The sequence below is a fragment of the Heptranchias perlo genome, chromosome 20 (genome assembly GCF_035084215.1).
Source record: "Heptranchias perlo isolate sHepPer1 chromosome 20, sHepPer1.hap1, whole genome shotgun sequence".
Taxonomy (NCBI): domain Eukaryota; kingdom Metazoa; phylum Chordata; class Chondrichthyes; order Hexanchiformes; family Hexanchidae; genus Heptranchias; species Heptranchias perlo.
In genome coordinates this window covers 34,716,719-34,736,553 of record NC_090344.1, presented here as the reverse complement: position 1 = coordinate 34,736,553, position 19,835 = coordinate 34,716,719, and positions in this window count along the sequence as shown.

Here is a 19,835-nt window from a genome sequence, read left to right as displayed (position 1 = left end):
AGCCAACTTTCAATCTACTGAAGCCAGTCCTCTCCTCAGCCCCAACATGTCTAGTTTTGGATTTTTTTTATTTGTTTATGGGATGTGGGCATTGCTGGCAGAGCCAGCATTTATTGCCCATCCCTAATTGCCCCTTGAGAAGTTGGTGGTGAACCGCTGCAGTCCGTGTGGTGAAGGTTCTCCCACAGTGCTGTTAGGGAGTTCCAGGATTTTGACCCAGCGACTATGAAGGAACGGCCGATATATTTCCAAGTCAGAATTGTGTGTGACTTGGAGGGGAACGTGCAGGTGGTGTTGTTCCCATGCGCCTGCTGCCCTTGTCCTTCTAGGTGGTAGAGGTCGCGGGTTTGGGAGGTGCTGTCGAAGAAACCTTGGTGAGTTGCTGCAGTGCATCCTGTGGATGGTACACACTGCAGCCACTGTGCGCCGGTGGTGAAGGGAGTGAATGTTTAGGGTGGTGGATGGGGTGCCAATCAAGTGGGCTGCTTTGTCCTGGATGGTGTTGAGCTTGTGTTGTTGGCGCTGCACTCATCCAGGCAAGTGGAGAGTATTCCATCACACTCCTGACTTGTGCCTTGTAGATGGTGGAAAGGCTTTGGGGAGTCAGGAGGTGAGTCACTTGCAGCAGAATACACAGCCTCTGACCTGCTCTTGTAGCCACAGTATTTATGTGGCTGGTCCAGTTAAGTTTCTGGTCAATGGTGACCTCCCTCAGGATGTTGATGGTGGGGGATTTGGCAATGATAATATCGTTGAATGTCAGGAGAGGTGGTTAGATTCTCTTGTTGGAGATGGTTATTGTCTGGCGTGAATGTTACTTGCCACTTATGAGCCCAAGCCTGGATGTTGTCCAGGTCTTGCTGCATGTGGGCTCGGACTGCTTCATTACTTGAGGGGTGATTGGGCTGACTGGGATGTTTTGAGGGCAAGTGGAAGTTTTCAAACTGGTCAGTCTCATCCACTTATTTTGCTGGTGGGGAGACTGAGGTTTTTGACTGATTTTTAATCAGTAGCAAATCCCAGTTGATTGACTGCTGCTACACTCTCCCAGTGTGGTCCAATAGAAATTGCTACCTACTCATGGGTGTGGCTAAAGTGACACCATTTTAGCCACATGCACTAGCAGAGAATATTCTATGTACAGGTAGTTGTACGTCACCTATATTTACTTAAAAGCAGCTTGGGATGCTTTGCTACGTTAAAGGGGCTACATTGATGCAAGTTGTTGTATAACGTTCAGGAACTAAAGCACTTGTAATGATCAAGAAACACTGTCCATTTTACCAACAAATGCATAAAAAAGTGAAGTTATAAATGTATATGCCATGAATGAGTACTGAGCTCCAATGACAATGTCTATTACAGAACTATGCAATTATATAGCACCTTGTTTTAAGGTAGTAAAATATTGCAAGGCAGTTCCCAGGACCGTAAGCAGACAAATTGTCACTGTTCCACAAGATATTAGGGCCTAGGCAGCTGCAGTCACGGCCACCAACGACAGGGCAAAAGAAATCGGGGATGTGCAAGAGGCCAGAATTGGAGGGACATGAGGTTCTTGGTGGGTTGTAGGGCTGCTGGAGGTTAGAGAGATGGGGAGAGGAAAGGCCATGGAGGGATTTGAAAACCAAGATGAGGATTTTAAATTGTGAGGCATTGCCAGACTAGGAGCCGATGTAGGACAGCAAGCACAGGGGTGATGGGCGATCAGGACGTGGTGTGAGTTTGGATGAGCTGAAGTTTATGGAGGATGGGAGGCAGGCCAGGAGCGCATCGAAATAGTCGAATCTGGGGGAAATGAAAGCATATTACTGACTAGTAATGCAATTAACCACACATGGTGAGTGACTGACTAACATTTTAGACAACACTGTCTGCCAGCATATTCAGTTTTCATTGGTTCCTCCCCCACCCCACTTCCAAAAAAGATTAATGAGTAGAATTGGGGCTGGCTTTATAGTGGATTTTCAGCTTACTAATGTATTGTACCTCCCTTTTGAATAAAAAAAAATTGGCTATTGACTTCCTGTTGATGTGGGGGAAGGAGTAGAGATTGAATCTACAATACAGACTGGTCCCCTGCTTTGAACAGAACCTGAGTGACTTTGAATGTTACACTCCTGCTGGCCTTGAGGGGGCAGTGTTTCTACATCTTTTAGTCCCTAAAGTGTATTCGGTTAACTAGTTCAGAGATACAAGTGTTAACTTGCTTCTGGCATTGCTAATTAACTAGGTATGGATAGAAGCATAACTGCCTAACTAATGCTTTCAGCCTGATGTTTGTAATATTCAGAATGTGGTGCTCGTTCCCATATTGAATATTGAGCAATGACTAGCGGGGTGTTTTTTTTAAGCTAAGATCAAACTTAAGCCACTTTTGCAAAATTTTCTCCCCTTTCCTTTTTTTTTTCCCCCTCCCAACTCCCCCTGACATGTGCCAACACTTGCTGGAGTAAGATGATTGCAAGGGCACTGGCAGTCCTTGGCTACCTTGTCCAAGTAGCCCATGGCTCTTTGCCTGGGGAAGGGAAGGGGGTCCCCTCCCACCCAAGCCTGTCTTTACCTGTTCCCGTGCTTTCCAAGACATCAAACCCCCTCCAATCTTTGGATATATTTATCACTTACCTGGGCCGTTTCCCCCGAGGTAGACGAGGTGGGGCCATTTTTTCGAAAATCAGGAATGTTTTTCTTTCCGTCCTTGCTTTCCCCTACACCTTCCTCCCTCAAGATCCTGAGGCCAATTGTAGGGCAGGACTGGTTGAGGTGGAAAAAAAACACCCTTTGAAAACATTACCAGATGCCAAGGGATCTTAACCTTGAACACCTGATCTGGATGAGTACAGCCCTGCACACTATTCATAGTATCAGCCATGGCTCAGTGGGCAGTACTCTCTCCCTCTGAGTCAGAAGGTCATGGGTTCCAGCGATTTGAGCATATAATCTAGGCTGACACTCCTAGTGTTAATTCTGTGGGAGTGCTGCACTGTCAGAGGTGCCGTCTTTTGGATGAGACGTTAAACCGAGGACCTGTCTGCCCTCTCAAGTGGATGTAAAAGATCCCCTGGCACTATTTCGAAGAAACATAGAGAATAGGAGCCAGAGTAGGCCATTTGGCCCTTCTGGCCTGCTCCACCATTCAAAATGATCAGGGCTGATCGTCTAACTCAGTACCCTGTTCCTGCTTTTTCCCCATATCCCTTGATCCCTTTAGCATTAAGAAATATATCTATCTCCTTCTTGAATACATCTAATGACTTGGCCTCCACTGCCTTCTGTGGTGGAGAATTCCACAGGTTCACCACCCTCTGACTGAAGAAATTTCTCCTCATCTTTGTTCTAAATGGCATACCCCGTATCCTGAGACTGTGACCCCTGGTTCTGGACTCCCCAGCCATCGAGAACATCCTCCCTGCATCTAGTCTGTCTAGTCCTGTTTAGAATTTTATGTTTCGATGAGATCACCTCTCATTCTTCTAAACTCTAGTGAATACAGGCCGAGTCGACCCAATCTCTCCTCATACGTCAGACCTGCCATCCCAGGAATCAGTCTGGTAAACCTTCGTTGCACTCCCTCCGTGGCAAGGACATCCTTCCTCAGATAAGGAGACCAAAACTGCACACGATACTCCAGATGTGGTCTCACCAAGGCCCTCTATAATGGCAGTAAGACATCCCTGCTCCTGTACTCAAATCCTTTTGCAATGAAGGCCAACATACCATTCGCCTTCCTAACTGCTTGCAGGGGAGTTCTCGCCAGTGTCCTGGGCCAATGTTTATCCCTCAACCAACATCACTTTTAAAATAAAAAAACATTATCTGGTCATTATTCCATTGCTGTTTGTGGGATCTTGCTGTGCACAAATTAGCTGCCGTGTTTCCTACATTACAACAGTGACTACACTTCAAAGTTACTTAATTGGGATGTCCTGAGGTCATGAAAGGTGCTATATAAATGCAAGTCTTTATTTTCTTTGATATTGCTGCTTGGTGTACAGGACGTGGAGGAGGGAGATAAAGACCTACACAACCAGGAGGGGGAAACTCGCCCTGAGGCTCTTGTGTCTTAGTGCCTCAACACGCTGAGCTACGTAGACCGGGAAGTGGTCTGTGTCGAGTTAGCTGACCTCAGCCCGAATGGTGAACTACAGTGCCACAGGTTGGGGGAGGGTGAAAGTTCTGCTCCTGATCGCTGTCCAGTGCAGCCAATCCCCGTGTGTTGGGGGGAAAGCGATCGGGCTGTGATGCCCCCTACAATAAAATAGGATGCCGACACTCGTTGTCTGTGCTTCCGTGTAAAGAACGGGTGATGGGGGAGTAACATGCTTGTCGAGGCAGAAGCCTACAGCTTGAATCGATGCCCGAGAGTGGGGGAGACAAGATAAATTCTCTAAAGCTGTATTTGCTAATCTTCCAGAAGGGGGCAGCATCGTAGCAAAAACACCATCCCAGCAAAATCACCAAGTGTCCTCTCTCTGCCTGAGGTGCGGTGAATATGAGATAGTAATGTTGAGCTCATCCAAACCTCTGCTGCCCGTATCCTAACTCGCACCAAGTCCCGTTCACCCATCACCCTCTGTGCTCGCTGACCGATGTTGGCTCCCGGTCCAGCAACGCCTCAATTTTAAAATTCTCATCCTGGTTTTCAAATCCTTCCTTGGCCTGGCCCCCTCACTACCTCCGTAACCCCCTACAACCCTCCGAGATCTCTGCGCTCCTCCAATTCTGGCCTCTTGCGCATCCCCGATTTCCATCGCCCCACCATTGGCGGCCGTGCCTTCAGCCGCCTCGGCCCTAAGCTCTGGAATTCCCTCCCTAAACCTCCCTGCCTCTCTTCCCCTCCTTTAAGACGCTCTTAAAACCCACCTCCTTGACCAAGCTTTTGGTCACCTGTCCTAATATCTCCTTATGTGGCCTGGTGTCAAATTTTGTTTGATAATCGCTCCTGTGAAGCACCTTGGAATGTTAAAGGCACTATATAAATGCAAGTTGATCTGTTTTCCTTTGTGCTGCTCAAGCTCAGGAGTAGTAGAAATGTCCTTTTAAAATAAAAAAACCACTTGCACGAGCTCCAAACGTTGAAAAGCCTCCCCTCCCCCCAATAAATATTCCCTACAGGAATGAAGGCCATGCGAAGAAGCAATTGTGGGAAGTGGGTGTTGTTTGTCAATCCGTGTGTTCCATGGAAAAAAAAAACTTCCTCAGGGCCATCTTCTGTGAGCTGTTTGCGTCATCAAGAAGTTCAAATATCTTCCAAAATAAGGGGGCGGCGGAGGAGAAAGGGAGAGAATTAGATGTGTTGGTGCCACACTTTAGTACCGAAAGGGAGGAGGGAGTCCTGAATGACCTCCAATTAAATAATGTGCACTTGTAAAACATTTCCAACGAGAGAAAGACTTGCATTTATATAGCGCCTTTCACAACCTCAGGACGTTCCCAAAGCGCTTTTCAGCCAATGAAGTACTTTTGAAGTGTAGCCACCGTTGTAATGTAGGAAACGCGGCAGCCAATTTGCGCACAGCAAGATCCCACAAACAGCAATATGATAATGACCGTAATCGTCTGTTTTAGTGACGTGGGTGGAGGGATAAATATCGGCCAGGACACCGGGGAGAACGCCCCTGCTCTTCATCGAAATAGTGACCGTCGGATCTTTTACGTTCACCTGAGAGCCCCTGTTTAATATCTCATCGGAAAGACGGACACCTCCGACAGCAACCAGATAGAATGTGTCTCCGTTAGCAGCCAAGTCTCGGAGACGACGTGAATGTGGTGGGAGTTGGGGGGAGGGCCCTCGGGGTAAGTGGTCCCTTCTCCTGAATATCGAGTGGAGAAACCCCACCTGCTGGGAGACCAGAGGGGGACTGAACAGGGTTTATTTGGATGCTGCAGCCCTGATGACAGAGACCCTGGTGGGAGGCCAACAGGCCCTGTCCCAGCAGGGGATCGTGCTCTCAAACCACACTGCAGTTTGTCACGTCGGGAATGTTTAAGGCCTGCGGAACCAGCGGCGTTTAAGTTAAAATGTGCGAGGGGGTCGTTCTCTAATGAGATCCTAGCGGGAGGGGACTGGGTTATGAGGAAAATGGGGCTCTTCAGCTTGGTAAGGAGGTGTCTAAGAGGTGATGTTAGGGAGGGAGGCACGATAGTTTTCAAATCCCTCCGTGGCCTCGCCCCCTCCCTATCTCTGTAGCCTCCTCCAGCCCTACAACCCTCCGAGATCTCTGCGCTCCTCCAATTCTGGTCTCTTGCGCATCCCCGATTTTAATCGCTCCATCATCGGCGGCCGTGCCTTCAGCTCTGGAATTCCCTCCCTAAACCTCTCCGCCTCTCTCTCCTCCTTTAAGACGCCCCTTAAAACCTACCTCTTTGACCAAGCTTTTGGTCACCTGTCCTAATACCTCCTTATGTGGCTCGGTGTCAAATTTTGTCTGATAATCGCTCCTGTGAAGCGCCTCGGGACGTTTTACTACGTTAAAGGTGCTGTATAAATGCAAGTTGTTGTTGATAGTTGAAGGAATGGAGAAGGTGAAACTGGAACCTATGGAGACGGAGTTAACAGCGTGAACCCCGAGGACCAGCACATGGTTTCTCAACGCCTGGTATCTGACTGAAAAGACTAATGATAAAAGGCATTAACTCCACACAAATCAGATAGGAACGTAGGAACAGGAGTAGGCCATTCAGCCCCTCGTGCCTGCTCCGCCATTTGATAAGATCATGGCTGATCTGTGATCTAACTCCATATACCACAGGATGCACTGCAGCAACTCGCCAAGGCTTCTTCGACAGCACCTCCCAAACCCGCGACCTCTACCACCTAGAAGGACAAGAGCAGCAGGCACATGGGAACAACACCACCTGCACGTTCCCCTCCAAGTCACACACCATCCCGACTTGGAAATATATCGGCCGTTCCTTCATCGTCGCTGGGTCAAAATCCTGGAACTCCCTTCCTAACAGCACTGTGGGAGAACCGTCACCACACGGACTGCAGCGGTTCAAGAAGGCGGCTCACCACCACCTTCTCAAGGGGCAATTAGGGATGGGCAATAAATGCCGGCATTGCCAGCGACGCCCACATCCCGTGAACGAATAACAAAAATAAATAAATACCCGCCTTTGGCCCATATCCCTTAATACCTTTGGTTGCCAAAAAGCTATCCATCTCACATTTAAATTTAGCAATTGAGCTATCATTGATTGCCGTTTGCGGAAGAGATGTTGAACTTGGAAGCATCTCAATCAAAACCGACCCTGTGAAGAGGTATCGCTGCTACCTCCACCACTGCCTTAAGCCTTGACTGAGTTTTGTCCGTAAGCTGTTTAGCTGTGGGGTGAGATTGTTTCGGGAAACTTGCAGGAAAATACCCGGGGAATGTGATCGCCACCATACTGAGATGTTGGAACTGTTGTGTCCAGACCGTGGGTCTTCAGTGGCCCCAGTGAATTGCATTTATATACAGCACCTTTCACAACCTCAGGACATCCCAAAGCGCTTTACAGGCAATGAAGTGCTCGGGAAATGTATGTGGAGATGCCGGTGATGGACTGGGGTTGACAATTGTAAACAATTTTACAACACCAAGTTATAGTCCAGCAATTTTATTTTAAATTCACAAGCTTTCGGAGATTTTCTCCTTCCGAAACATTTGCCTGAGGAAGGAGAAAATCTCCGAAAGCTTGTGAATTTAAAATAAAATTGCTGGACTATAACTTGGTGTTGTAAAATTGTTTACAATCGGGAAATGTAGTCAGTGTTCAAATTTAGTGAACACGGCAACCAATTTTTGCACAGCAAGCTCCCACGAACAGTGAATGAAATAAATGAGCGGATAAAAATTTTTTTTGGTGACACAGTGCTTCTGACTATCCAGCTCAGGAACCATTTGTGTCATATATTTCTTATTCGCTAGTTTGTCCTGTTTGAACTTTCTGGGCCTGGAGGTTTGGAAAAGGGCTGTTGTCTCCTTGGTGCATCAATCCCATATCGGAACACGGAGCTCCGTTAGTCTGGGCAACTTCAGATCCATGGGAATTAACGGGAGCAGGGAATGGAATTTCTATGACCCCCCCCCCCCCCCTCCAATTCCCCGTGGTATGCACCATGAAAACCAGAGGCTTGGACATGCTGTTGGTAAGTAAGTTGGTGAGGCAATCGAGTGGCCAAAAGCAGGGCAAATACTTCTCTTAGTTGGAACTGTAAAATGGGTGCCGTGGATCAGAAGGAGAAAAGGAGAGAATGTGTTTGGAGGCACTGCCTGATTTGCATTTATTAATTAGCCCGCACGGACAGGGCCAACAACAACAACAACTTGCATTTATATAGCGCCTTTAACATAGTAAAACGTCCCAAGGTGCTTCACAGGAGCGTAAATCAGACATAAAATTGACACCGAGCCACATAAGGAGGTATTAGGACAGATGACCGAAGCCTTGGTCAAAGAGGTAGGTTTTAAGGGGCGTCTTAAAGGAGGAGAGAGAGGCGGAGAGGTTTAGAGAGGGAATTCCAGAGCTTAGGGCCGAGGCAGCTGAAGGCACGGCCGCCAATGGTGGAGCGAAGGAAATCGGGGGTGCGCAAGAGGCCAGAATTGGAGGAGCGCGGAGATCTCGGAGGGCTGTAGGGCTGGAGGAGGGTTACAGAGATAGGGAGGGGGGCGAGGCCACGGAGGGATGAGAATTTTAAAGTCAAGGCATTGCCGGAACAAACAATTCAAGGATCTAATGAGAACAATTAACTTGAAAGCTTTCTGTCGGTGCCACCGGTGACCGGGCGGGGGGGGGGTTGGGGTAGGGACGGTGAAACTGCCCAGCGTTGGCGCCTCGTGTAACCCGCGATCGCTTAAACTAGAGCGGGCGTTGTAGCGCTAGAGTGGAACGTTATTACCCGAACTCTCGAAGGGTTAACCGCTCATTTCTTAACTCCTCCCTCCCTCCCCCACACACCAACCCCACAAAACTCCTGAACCTTCCACCTCCCCTGCGCATTCCTGCAGATCGAACAAAAGGCTTCTTGCAGGCAGGTGTGAATGCCCTGGGTTTTTTTTGTGTTTTGTGTGTGTGTGTGTGTGTGTGTGTGTGTGTGACCGGTACATTTGGCTGGGATTAGTGTGTGAGATTTGAGCAACACCTCACATAATTACCACCATTTGGTCTCGCTCGCCTTTGATATTCTGGAGCTGCTCGGATTAGCGCTACTGGGTGATTGCAGGCATGTTGTCGTTCCTTTTTAATTCACCGTCTGTATGTTTCCACTATGTATCAGCTCCACTTTTCCAGAATTATCTTACCCCCAACCCCCCCCCCACACACCAACCCCGCGCAAGAATGTTCTTCCGTGGGAGCGTCGCACACTACAAAGCTCCAGCACTGCTTAAGCCTCTTTTATGTTGGGTTTACCTTCACGGCCACTGGTTTCCTTACACGAGGGGCTGGTGCAGCCCCAGGCAGTGCCAGAGGCAAACCGCCAGGGGCCATTCATCCCCAGATCCCACTTTATTTGTTCACGGTAAGGTGAGGCCGATCCCTCACCCCCCCCCACTTCTCAATCTGGGTCCGAGTTAATTAAACAATTTTATTGCAGCACTGGGAAAACAGAGAACACAACATCCAAACTATACGTGTCTGTGTCTGTGTGGAGGTGCATGAGTGCGCACATGTATGAGTGTGCGCGTGCATTTGTGTGCGTGTATGTGTATGCGTGTGTATGAGTACACTTGTGAATGAATGCGCATGTATGAGTTGGCGTGTGTATGTGTGCATGCGTATGTGTGTGCCTGTGTATGAGTTGGCGTGTGTATGTGTGCATGTGTATGAGTTTGCGTGTTTATGTGTGCGTGTGTATATGTGTGCATGTGTATGAGTTGGCGTGTGTATGTGTGCCTGTGTATGAGTTGGTGTGTGCATGTGTGTGCCTGTGTATGAGTTGGCGTGTGTATGAGTTGGCGTGTGTATAAGTGCGCCTGTGTATGTGTTAGCATGTGTATATGTGTGCATGTGTATGAGTTGGCATGTGTATGTGTGCATGTGTATGAGTTGGCATGTGTATGTGTGTGCCTGTGTATGAGTTGGTGTGTTTATGTGTGCATGTGTATGAGTTGGTGTGTGTATGAGTGTGCCTGTGTATGAGTTGGCGTGTGTATGAGTTGGCGTATGTGTGCATGTGTATGTGTGTGCCTGTGTATGAGTTGGCGTGTGTATGTGTGCATGTGTATGAGTTCGCGTATGTGTGCATGTGTATGTGTGTGCCTGCGTATGAGTTGGCGTGTGTATGTGTGCATGTGTATGAGTTCGCGTGTTTATGTGTGCGTGTGTATGTGTGTGCCTGTGTATGAGTTGGCGTGTGTATGTGTGTGCCTGTGTATGAGTTGGCGTGTGTATGTGTGTGCCTGTGTATGAGTTGGCGTGTGTATGTGTGCGTGTGTATGTGTGTGCCTGTGTATGAGTTGGCATGTGTATAAGTGTGCCTGTGTATGTGTTGGCATGTGTATGTGTGCCTGTGTATGAGTTGGCGTGTGTATGTGTGCCTGTGTATGAGTTGGCGTGTGTATGAGTTGGCATGTGTATAAGTGCGCCTGTGTACGTGTTGGCGTGTGTATGTGTGCCTGTGTATGAGTTGGCGTGTGTATGAGTTGGCATGTGTATGTGTGCATGTGTATGAGTTGGAATGTGTATGTGTGTGCCTCTGTATGAGTTGGCGTGTGTATGTGTGCATGTGTATGAGTTGGAATGTGTATGTGTGTGCCTGTGTATGAGTTGGTGTGTTTATGTGTGCATGTGTATGAGTTGGCGTGTGTATGTGTGTGCCTGTGTATGAGTTGGCGTGTGTATGAGTTGGCGTGTGTATGAGTTGGCGTGTGTATGAGTTGGCATGTGTATGAGTGCGCCTGTGTATGTGTTGGCATGTGTATATGTGTGCATGTGTATGAGTGTGCCTGTGTATGAGTTGGCGTGTGTATGTGTGCATGTGTATGAGTTGGCATGTGTATGTGTGTACCTGTGTATGAGTTGGTGTGTTTATGTGTACATGTGTATGTGTGTGCCTGTGTATGAGTTGGCATGTGTATGTGTGTGCCTGTGTATGAGTCAGCGTGTTTATGTGTGCGTGTGTATGTGTGTGCCTGTGTATGAGTTGGCGTGTTTATGTGTGCGTGTGTATGTGTGTGCCTGTGTATGAGTTGGCGTGTTTATGTGTGCGTGTGTATGTGTGTGCTTGTGTATGAGTTGGCGTGTTTATGTGTGCGTGTGTATGTGTGTGCCTGTGTATGAGTTGGCGTGTTTATGTGTGCATGTGTATGTGTGTGTCTGTGTATGAGTTGGCATGTTTATGTGTGCGTGTTTATGTGTGTGCCTGTGTATGAGTTGGCGTGTTTATGTGTGCATGTGTATGTGTGTGTCTGTGTATGAGTTGGCGTTTTTATGTGTGCGTGTGTATGTGTGCGCACCCATTAGTGTGTGTACGTCCCAACAATGTAAATGAATAAATGAATAGTCCCACTAAATTTCAGGGGAGGAAGGAAGAAAATTAGAAAACAAAATGTTTGATTTTTGTATTTGTATGCACTAGCGGAGCAGAGCTAAGCCAGGCTTTTCATTATAGCACCAAGTCTGATGAGAAAAGAGGCATTCTCGTTGTTCCCATCATGGATACAAGTTTGAGTCAGGGTCGGTGCTGAGGAAGAGCTACATTGTACAAGGCTCCGTCATCCAGGTGAGGCCTTGTCTACCTGCTCAGGTGATGTTAAAGATCCCACGGCGTGATTTGTCCTGGGACAACCTCAACCAAAATCAGATGAGCTGACCACTCATCTCCGTGCTGCTCGGGGGACAATCCTGGCTCATGGGTGTCGTCCGTGGCTCAGTGGGTAGCACTCTCGCCTTGGAGTCAGCAGGTCACGGGTTCCAGAGACTTGAGCACATTATCCAGGCTGACGCTCCCAGTGCATTACTGAGGAAGTGCTGCACTGTCGGAGGTGCCGTCTTTCTGCCCCCTCAGGTGGACGTAAAAGATCCCACGGCATGATTTGAAGAAGAGCAGGGGCGTTCTCTTCGATGTCCTGGCCAAAAGTTATTCCTCAACCGACACCTAAAAAACAGATGATGTTGTCATTATCTCGTTACTGTTTGTGGGATCTTGCTGTGCGTAAATTGGTTGCCGTGTTTCCTACATTACAACAGCGACCACACTTCAAAAGTCCTTCATTGCCAGTAAAGAGCTCTGGGACGTCCTGAGGTCCCAACGACGAGAGCCCAGATATATTCCCGGCCCTGCAACAAAGCTATCCCCGGACACACATAAATGCCTAGGTGTCAGGGAAAAAGTGCTGGGCACTTCAAAACAACATCTTGCATTTATATAGCGCCTTTAACGTAGTAAAATGTCCTGTGGCGCTTCACAGGAGTGATTGTCAAACAAAATTTGACACCGAATCACATAAGGAGTTATTAGGACAGGTGACCATAGGCTTGGTCAAAGAGGTAGTTTTTAAGGAGCGTCTTAAAGGAGGAGAGAGAGGTAGAGAGGTTTAGGGAGGGAATTCCAGAGCTTAGGGAATAAGGAGCTGAAGGCACGGCCGCCAATGGTGGAGCGATGAAAATCGGGGATGTGCAAGAGGCCAGAATTGGAGGAGCGCAGAGATCTCGGAGGGTTGCAGGGCTGGAGGAGGTTCACAGAGATAGGGAGGGGCGAGGCCACGGAGGGATTTGAACATAAGGATGGACCGGGAGCCAATGTAGGCCAGCGAGCACAGAGGCGATGGGTGAAAGGGACTTCACTGGCTCTCTTATCCCGCTAGCAGAACTGAGGAGAGCCACAGGCTGCGTGTTACTGCCTGTGGGAGAAGGGAGCTGGATTGAGCAGTGTTAAGATGGGAGCTGGCACAGGGATAGCCGCCTCCTGGAATCCAAGATAAACAAACGGCAGCGTACAATCAACCAGTGCCGTACAGCAGTCGTGTTGAGGTGTTTAATACGAGCACATTACAGTGGTGTATGACAGTGGATAATTTAGAATCCAAGAGACGGGTGACTCTGAACAGACTCTATCGCTAATTAATCAAAGGTTAAACAATATCCAAATAACACTGCTCAGTAATTGGGTTAGCAGATGTAACTGAAAGGAACTAAAACAGTCTGGGATCAGGGACACACCATTCCACAGAATGAGGACTTTACGGATTCAGGGCTTAACATTTGAGGAGCAAGGGGCCAAGAACAGGAAAAGATCAACAGGGTGCAAAAATGAAGCAAAATAAGATCTATATAGTGTGATCCAATATACTTACTGGTGAATCTCTCTTTCTCTGTTTCTCTCTCTCTATCTTTCTGTCTCTCGCACACTTTCTCTCTGCCTCTCAGACTCTGTCTCTCTTTCTCCATCTCTTGTTTGCAACCTGTCTCTCCCTTTCTCTCTCTCTCCCTTGTCTGTCACTCTCTCTTTCTTTCTCTCTTTTTCCCTCTGTCCCTCCCTCTTTCTCTGTCTCTGCCTCTCTTTCCCTTTGTCCATCCCTCTCTCTTTGCAACTAAGATGGAGAACAGCTGAAGAAGCAAACCCTATTTACTTTTAAACATAGGGACGTTGAACGCAAAAGCAAGGAAGTCATGTTGAATTTGTACCAGACTTTGGTTCGGCTACAGTCGGAGCATTGCATGCAATTCTGGGCCCGCCGTTATAAGAAGGAGATCAGAGTCATGGAAAGGGGACAGTGGAAGATTCACTAGACCGAGACCAGGAGTGAAAGTGTATAGTTATGGAGCTTACAAAACTGGGGCTTTTCTCACTGGGTCAGAGAAGTTTAAGGGTCGGGGGGTCTGATAAAAGCTTTCACAATTATGAAAGGTTTCGAGAGAACAATTAGTGGAAAGATGTTTTCATTGGCTGATACTGACAGATCTTGGAGTTCTGATTTAAGATTTATTCACCAATGAGGCAACAGTGCTAGGAACAGTCCTGTCCAAACTTCCAGACGCACAAAATTCAAACAAGGCAAACCAGAATGAGAAATATAAGCACAAACAGGACAATGTTGCCTGGGCTTCAACGGCTGGAAATCCGGGGATTGGGGGATGTAGCCTGGACGACTCTTGCCTAAGGAGGAATTTCACAGAATTTTCCTTGAAATGGAGAGGATGCAGAGGAGATTTACTAGAACGGTACCAGGGATGAGGGACTTCAGTTATGTGGAGAGACTGGAGAAGCTGGGATTGTTCTCCTTAGAGCAGAGAAGGTTGAGGGGGTATTTAATAGAGGTGTTCAAAATTATGAGGGATTTTGATAGAGGAGATAAGGAGAAACTGTTTCCACTGGCAGGAAGGTCAATAACCAGAGGACACAGATTTAAGATAATTAGTAAAAGAACCAGAAGAGAATTTTTTTCACACAGCGAGTTGTTATGACCTGGAACGCACTGCCTGAAAGGGTGGTGGAAGCAGATTCAATAGTAACTTTCAAATTGGACAAATACTTGAAAAGTTAAAATTTGCAGGGCTATGGAGAAAGAGCAGGGGTTGCGGGACTAACTTTCAAGGAGCCGGCACAGGCATGATGGGCTGAATGGCCTCCTTCTGTGCTGTATGATTCTATGAAATTGGCCATCGTTTTTTTCCCCCTCGCCCCCAGGAGTTAGCATTAGCAGGGGTTGGGGAGAGAGGTTGTTTAAGCTTGCAGTGTCTAATAGATATGGTCCGGTGGTCTTTTCCTGCCCTTTTCATGTGTTCCTTCATATGCACAACTGGATTCTAAGGCCCAAGATGTGCAGCAGTGTATTATTGTGCCAGTACCTGAGGGCAAGTAGTGTCCCATCCTATCTGGGCCCCAAGTCCAAACACAGCTACCGCTAATCAGGTGATAGACTGAGGAAACAGGCTCACCCAATTGTCCAACCAATAATGGCTACTAATGGGTTAAGGGTTGTTGTGTTAAGTTTGTTATCTGAATACAGAATAGAACAGCTTTGTGTTAGGTTTCCTTGCCTCAGGCAGGTCTCTCTTCTCCTCCCCCCCCCCACACACAACCAACCCCCCCGACCCTGCAACAGCCCAGCAGTCACACCGGTCCCAGCACCACACTGAACCTAAGTACCTGTTAACCATTGTTGCCTCCTCAATCACTCGCAATAGGGAGATAATTGTTTCCAATTGCCCTTTGTCACTCCCTTTCAGACACAAGCTTTTAGCCCCTCAAGGGCCAAAGGCTAGTGTTTTGTTTATTAGACATCTAATAGATCCAGACTACGAACACGGACTTAATTCCCGACCAGTTTCCCAGGAGAAGGTGTCTTTTCGGATTTTCACTTCACAAAGACCATTTATTCTGACAAATATTTGCACACTCGAGGTGTTGCAAAAAGGAGCTTATGTGAGTTAAACGATCAAATAAATGCTTAGTGCAGTGAGGAAATAATTATTTCATTTTATGGGCATTCCAAAATTAATGCTATTTATTAATGATAAATTAAATCCTCTATTTGTGTTTGAGTTGCATTTTGCAATGATTCCAGTCCTTCAACGGATGAAACAAAGGGAGTGACTGAGATTCTACAGATGAGGCATTAAACTGAACGTCTGTACGATCAGCTTTCAGACTCGACTATTCCGATGCTCTTCTGCCCGGCCTCCCACCTTTCACCCTTCGTAAACGTGAGTTCATCCAAATCTCTGCTGCCCCGTATCCTAACTCACACCAAGTCCCAATCGCCCATCACCCCCTGTGCTCGCTGACCTAGATTGGCTCCCGGTCCGGGAACGCCTTGATTTTAAAGTTCTCATCCATGTGTTCAAATCCCTCTGTGGCCTCGCCCCCCCTCCCTATCTCTCTAACCTGTTCCAGCCCTACAATCTTCCAAGATCTCCGCACTCCTCCAACTCTGGCCTCTTGTGAATCCCCGATTTCCTTCGCTGCACCATTGGCGGCCGTGCCTTCAGCTGCCTAGGGCCCTAAGCTCTGGAATTCCCTCCCTAAACCTCTCCGCCACTCTCTCCTCCTTTAAGACGCTCCTTAAAACCTACCTCTTTGACCAAGCTTTTGGTCACCTGTCCTAATATCTCGTTATGTGACTCAGTGTCAAATTTTGTTTGATAATCGCTCCTGCGAAAGGCCTTGGGACATTTTACCACGTTAAAGGCGCTGTATAAATGCAAGTTGTTGTTCGAATGGATAGTAAAAGCTGCTTCGTGCCAGCAAAACCGAGTCCCAACGCACGGGCACCGTGCTGGTGGCTGTCACCCAAAGATTAATCCAGCGGATTGACTGAGGGTGGGTGCTGGCTTCACCTGCCTTAGTGAATCCCAGTAACTGTACCTTCAGGTGCCTGCTGTCTAGTGCAGGTCCTCAAAGTATTAAAAACCGTCAAAGATCCTTTTGGCACGATTCAAAGAAGAGCAGGGTGTCCTGGCCAACATTCCTCAACCAACACTGCCAAAAAAAACAGTTTGTGGGACCTTGCTGTGCTCAAAATGGCCACCACATTCGCCCACATCACAACAATAACTGCACAATGTATTTCCTTGTACGTGAAGGGTTTTAGTATGTGTCTGAGAGACGTGATGAGGTGCTATATAAATGCAAGGGCCCTCTACTTCTATTGAAAGGAAAGCATATTGTAATATTGGTTAAGTTCCTTCCTCCTAAATACTCCTGTAGAGGCTGCTAAAGCCTCAATATCAAACTGGGTTACCAAGGAGTCAGGCGAGGCTCAGTGGGTGGGACTCTCACCTCTGAGTCAGAAGGTCGTGGGTACATATCCCACTCCAGAGACTTGAGCACGAAATCTAGGCTGACACTCCCAGTGCCAGTGCTGAGGGAGTGCTGCACAGTCGGAGGTGCCGTCTTTCAGATGACACGTTAAACTGAGACCCCCACCCCCCCCCCCCACATCTGCCCTCTCAGGGAGACGTAAAAGATCCCATGGCAGTACTTTGAAGAAGAGAAGGGGAGTTCTCCCCGGTGTCCTGGCCAATATTTATCCCTCAACCAACATCACGAAAACAGATTATCTGGTCATTAACTCATTGGTGTCTTTGGGATCTTGCTGTGCACAAATCGGATGCTGCATTTCCTTCATTACAACAGTGACTACACTTCAAAGCAGTAAAGTTTTTCGGGACGTCCTGAGGTCATAAAAGACGCCTTATCAATGCAAGTTCTTTCTTTCTAGGGAATGAGCCAGTGCCAAATGAAGGGAGGACTGGGCCCAGCGGCTGAGAGAGTTTCACAAGGTCCTTGTCACTTGAAGCCGCCAGGCACAATTAGTCTCATCACCTGTTGACTTGGACAAGATGAGGGAACAAGCTGTCACTGCCCATCACTTTGCACTTCATTCAAGCCTCCTGTCAGCCCAGTACGGACCTGTCACTTGTCACCGACTCCTAACGAGTCTCAATTGTCTCAAAGTACACATTGCCTGGCTGGCTCCTGCCTCCAGCAAGATATCAGAGGGGCAGAGCGCAGCTCGCGCTAGCCTTAGCGATACCACATCCCAAAGTAATGGAACCATAGCAACCTGCAACTGTTTCTAGGCAACCTTGCCAAACAGATCAGGGACCGACATCGTTCACTTCACAGCTCAATGTAAGGTAAGGTTGCCAACTCTGGTTGGAGGTTTCATCCCATCACATCCTGCCTCCAGCCGCCCAGCCCTGCTCCCATTGGTCGCTTGACACGTCCATCCTCGTGACAACACCACCCCACCCCCCCCCCCAACTTTTCCAACAACGTTCACCTGAGGAAGGAGGAAACCTCCGAAAGCTTGTGAATTTAAAATAAAATTGCTGGACTATAACTTGGTGTTGTAAAATTGTTTACAATTGTCAACCCCAGTCCATCACCGGCATCTCCACATCACAACTTTCCACAACAATTGGAAAGCAAACTCGTTATCCGATTGGGTAATTCTTGATTGTCAATCAAACAGCCTTTTGTTCCCCCCCATCTCCAATATTTTTATAACTAATGAACAGAAGTGTTCAAAGCAAATGAAGAAACACACACAATATTTTTTTATGACATTTTTCTTGGATTGCTCGCAGCAGTGTCGAGGAGATTAATCTTTAATTCCTGGAGACTCCAGGACAATCTCGGAGGGTTGAGGACCCTAATCCTGGGAGAGTGATGGTAAAGAGAGCTGCCTGCATCGCTCTCCCATTCTTCTATTCCGATCTGCCTCCGGTCTCCTGGAACACCTTTTGAAGCATTGGCGACATAGAGACTGGCTCATCTGCATATTTAAGAAAGAATGAACTTGCATTTATACAGCGGCCTTTCGTGACCTCAGGACATCCCAAAGTGCTTTACAGCCAATGAAGTACTTTTGAAGTGTAGTCACTGTTGTGATGTAGGAAACACGGCAACTAATTTGCGAACAGCAAGGTCCCACAAACAGCGATGAGATAATGACCAGATAATCTGTTTTCATGATGTTGGTTGAGGGATATATTGGCCAGGACACCAGGGAGAACTCCCCTGCTCTTCTTCAAGACAGTACCATTTACATCCACCAGACAGGGCCTCGGTTTAGCGTCTCATCCGAAAGACGGCACCTCCGACAGTGCAGCGCTCCCTCAGTACTGCACCTGGGAGTGTCGGCCGAGAACATGTGCTCAAGTCTCTGGAGCAGGGCTTGGAACCCACAACCTTCTGACTCAGAGGCAAGAGTTCTACCCACTGATCCACGGCTGAAAGTCAGCTGGGAAAGACCGCAGGTCTCCTTGTCACCCCAAGTCACAATGGCACTCTCTTCCTGTAACTTCCTACCCCTGTTCAAAGAGACACTCTTCTCCGTCCGACACACCCCTAGTTTATAGATGTACTGTACCCTCTTCCACTCAGTTCACAGTGGAACTTTCTCCCTCCCCAACCTGGATCACAGAGATTACTTAAAATTATGTAGAAAATACATGGAACTGGCCCTTCGGCCCAACCAGTCCGTGTTGGGGTTTATCCCCAACACAAGCAGTATCCTAATCCCATGTACCCGCCCTGTTCCCATATCCCATTATCCCCCCCCCCCCCCTTTCCCTTCAACCACCCATCTAACCTGTTCTTAAATGTTGACCTGGCCTCTGCTTCAATCACTAACTCTAGCAGTGAATTCCACAGCCTCTCAACTCTCTGTGTAAAAAAAAAAGGTTTCTCCTGCTCTCTGTCCTAAATCTCTGACATTTAATCTTCTATCCACGTCTCCCCCATTGTAGATCTGTTTTACTGACGGGCTCCTGGATTCTAAGTGTCGGAGGTGGTGAGTTACAACGACCCGTTCGGTGATAAGGGCAAGTTAGCAGGCAGCTGGCAGCACTCCGCTTATCAGGCAAGCAGAAAGCATAAAGGGAGCAACACGTTCCCTCCTTGCAGCCAAGATACAAATGTTTTTTCTCTTGGCAGCGTTTGACAACGGAGGCATTCTAGTAGAGCCTGGCTGCGGGCCAAGGGCACGGTTGGGGGATTGGGGGGGGGCTGCCATGCTGCGGGTCGTAAGACAATTCAAGCCACACTCTTCACCGGCAAACCTAAGCGCATTCCTCTCATCGAAGCTCACCGAAGTCAGTGCCGGGATTCTCCCAGTGTCCGATCTGACTGCGGGGGGTGGTGGGGGGGGTGGGAATGGGGCAGAGTTTCCCGCTCGTGCGCCTGGGTCTGGCACATAGAGGAAAGAAAGAAAGAAGGAACTTGCATTTCTGCAGGGCTTTTCATGTCCTCAGGACGTCCCAAAACGCTTCACAGCCAATGAAGCACTTTTTGAAGTGTAGTCACTGTTGTGATGCAGGAAACACGGCAGCCGATTTGCGCACAGCAAGATCCCACAAACAGCAACGTGATAACGACCAGATCATCTGTTTTAGTGATG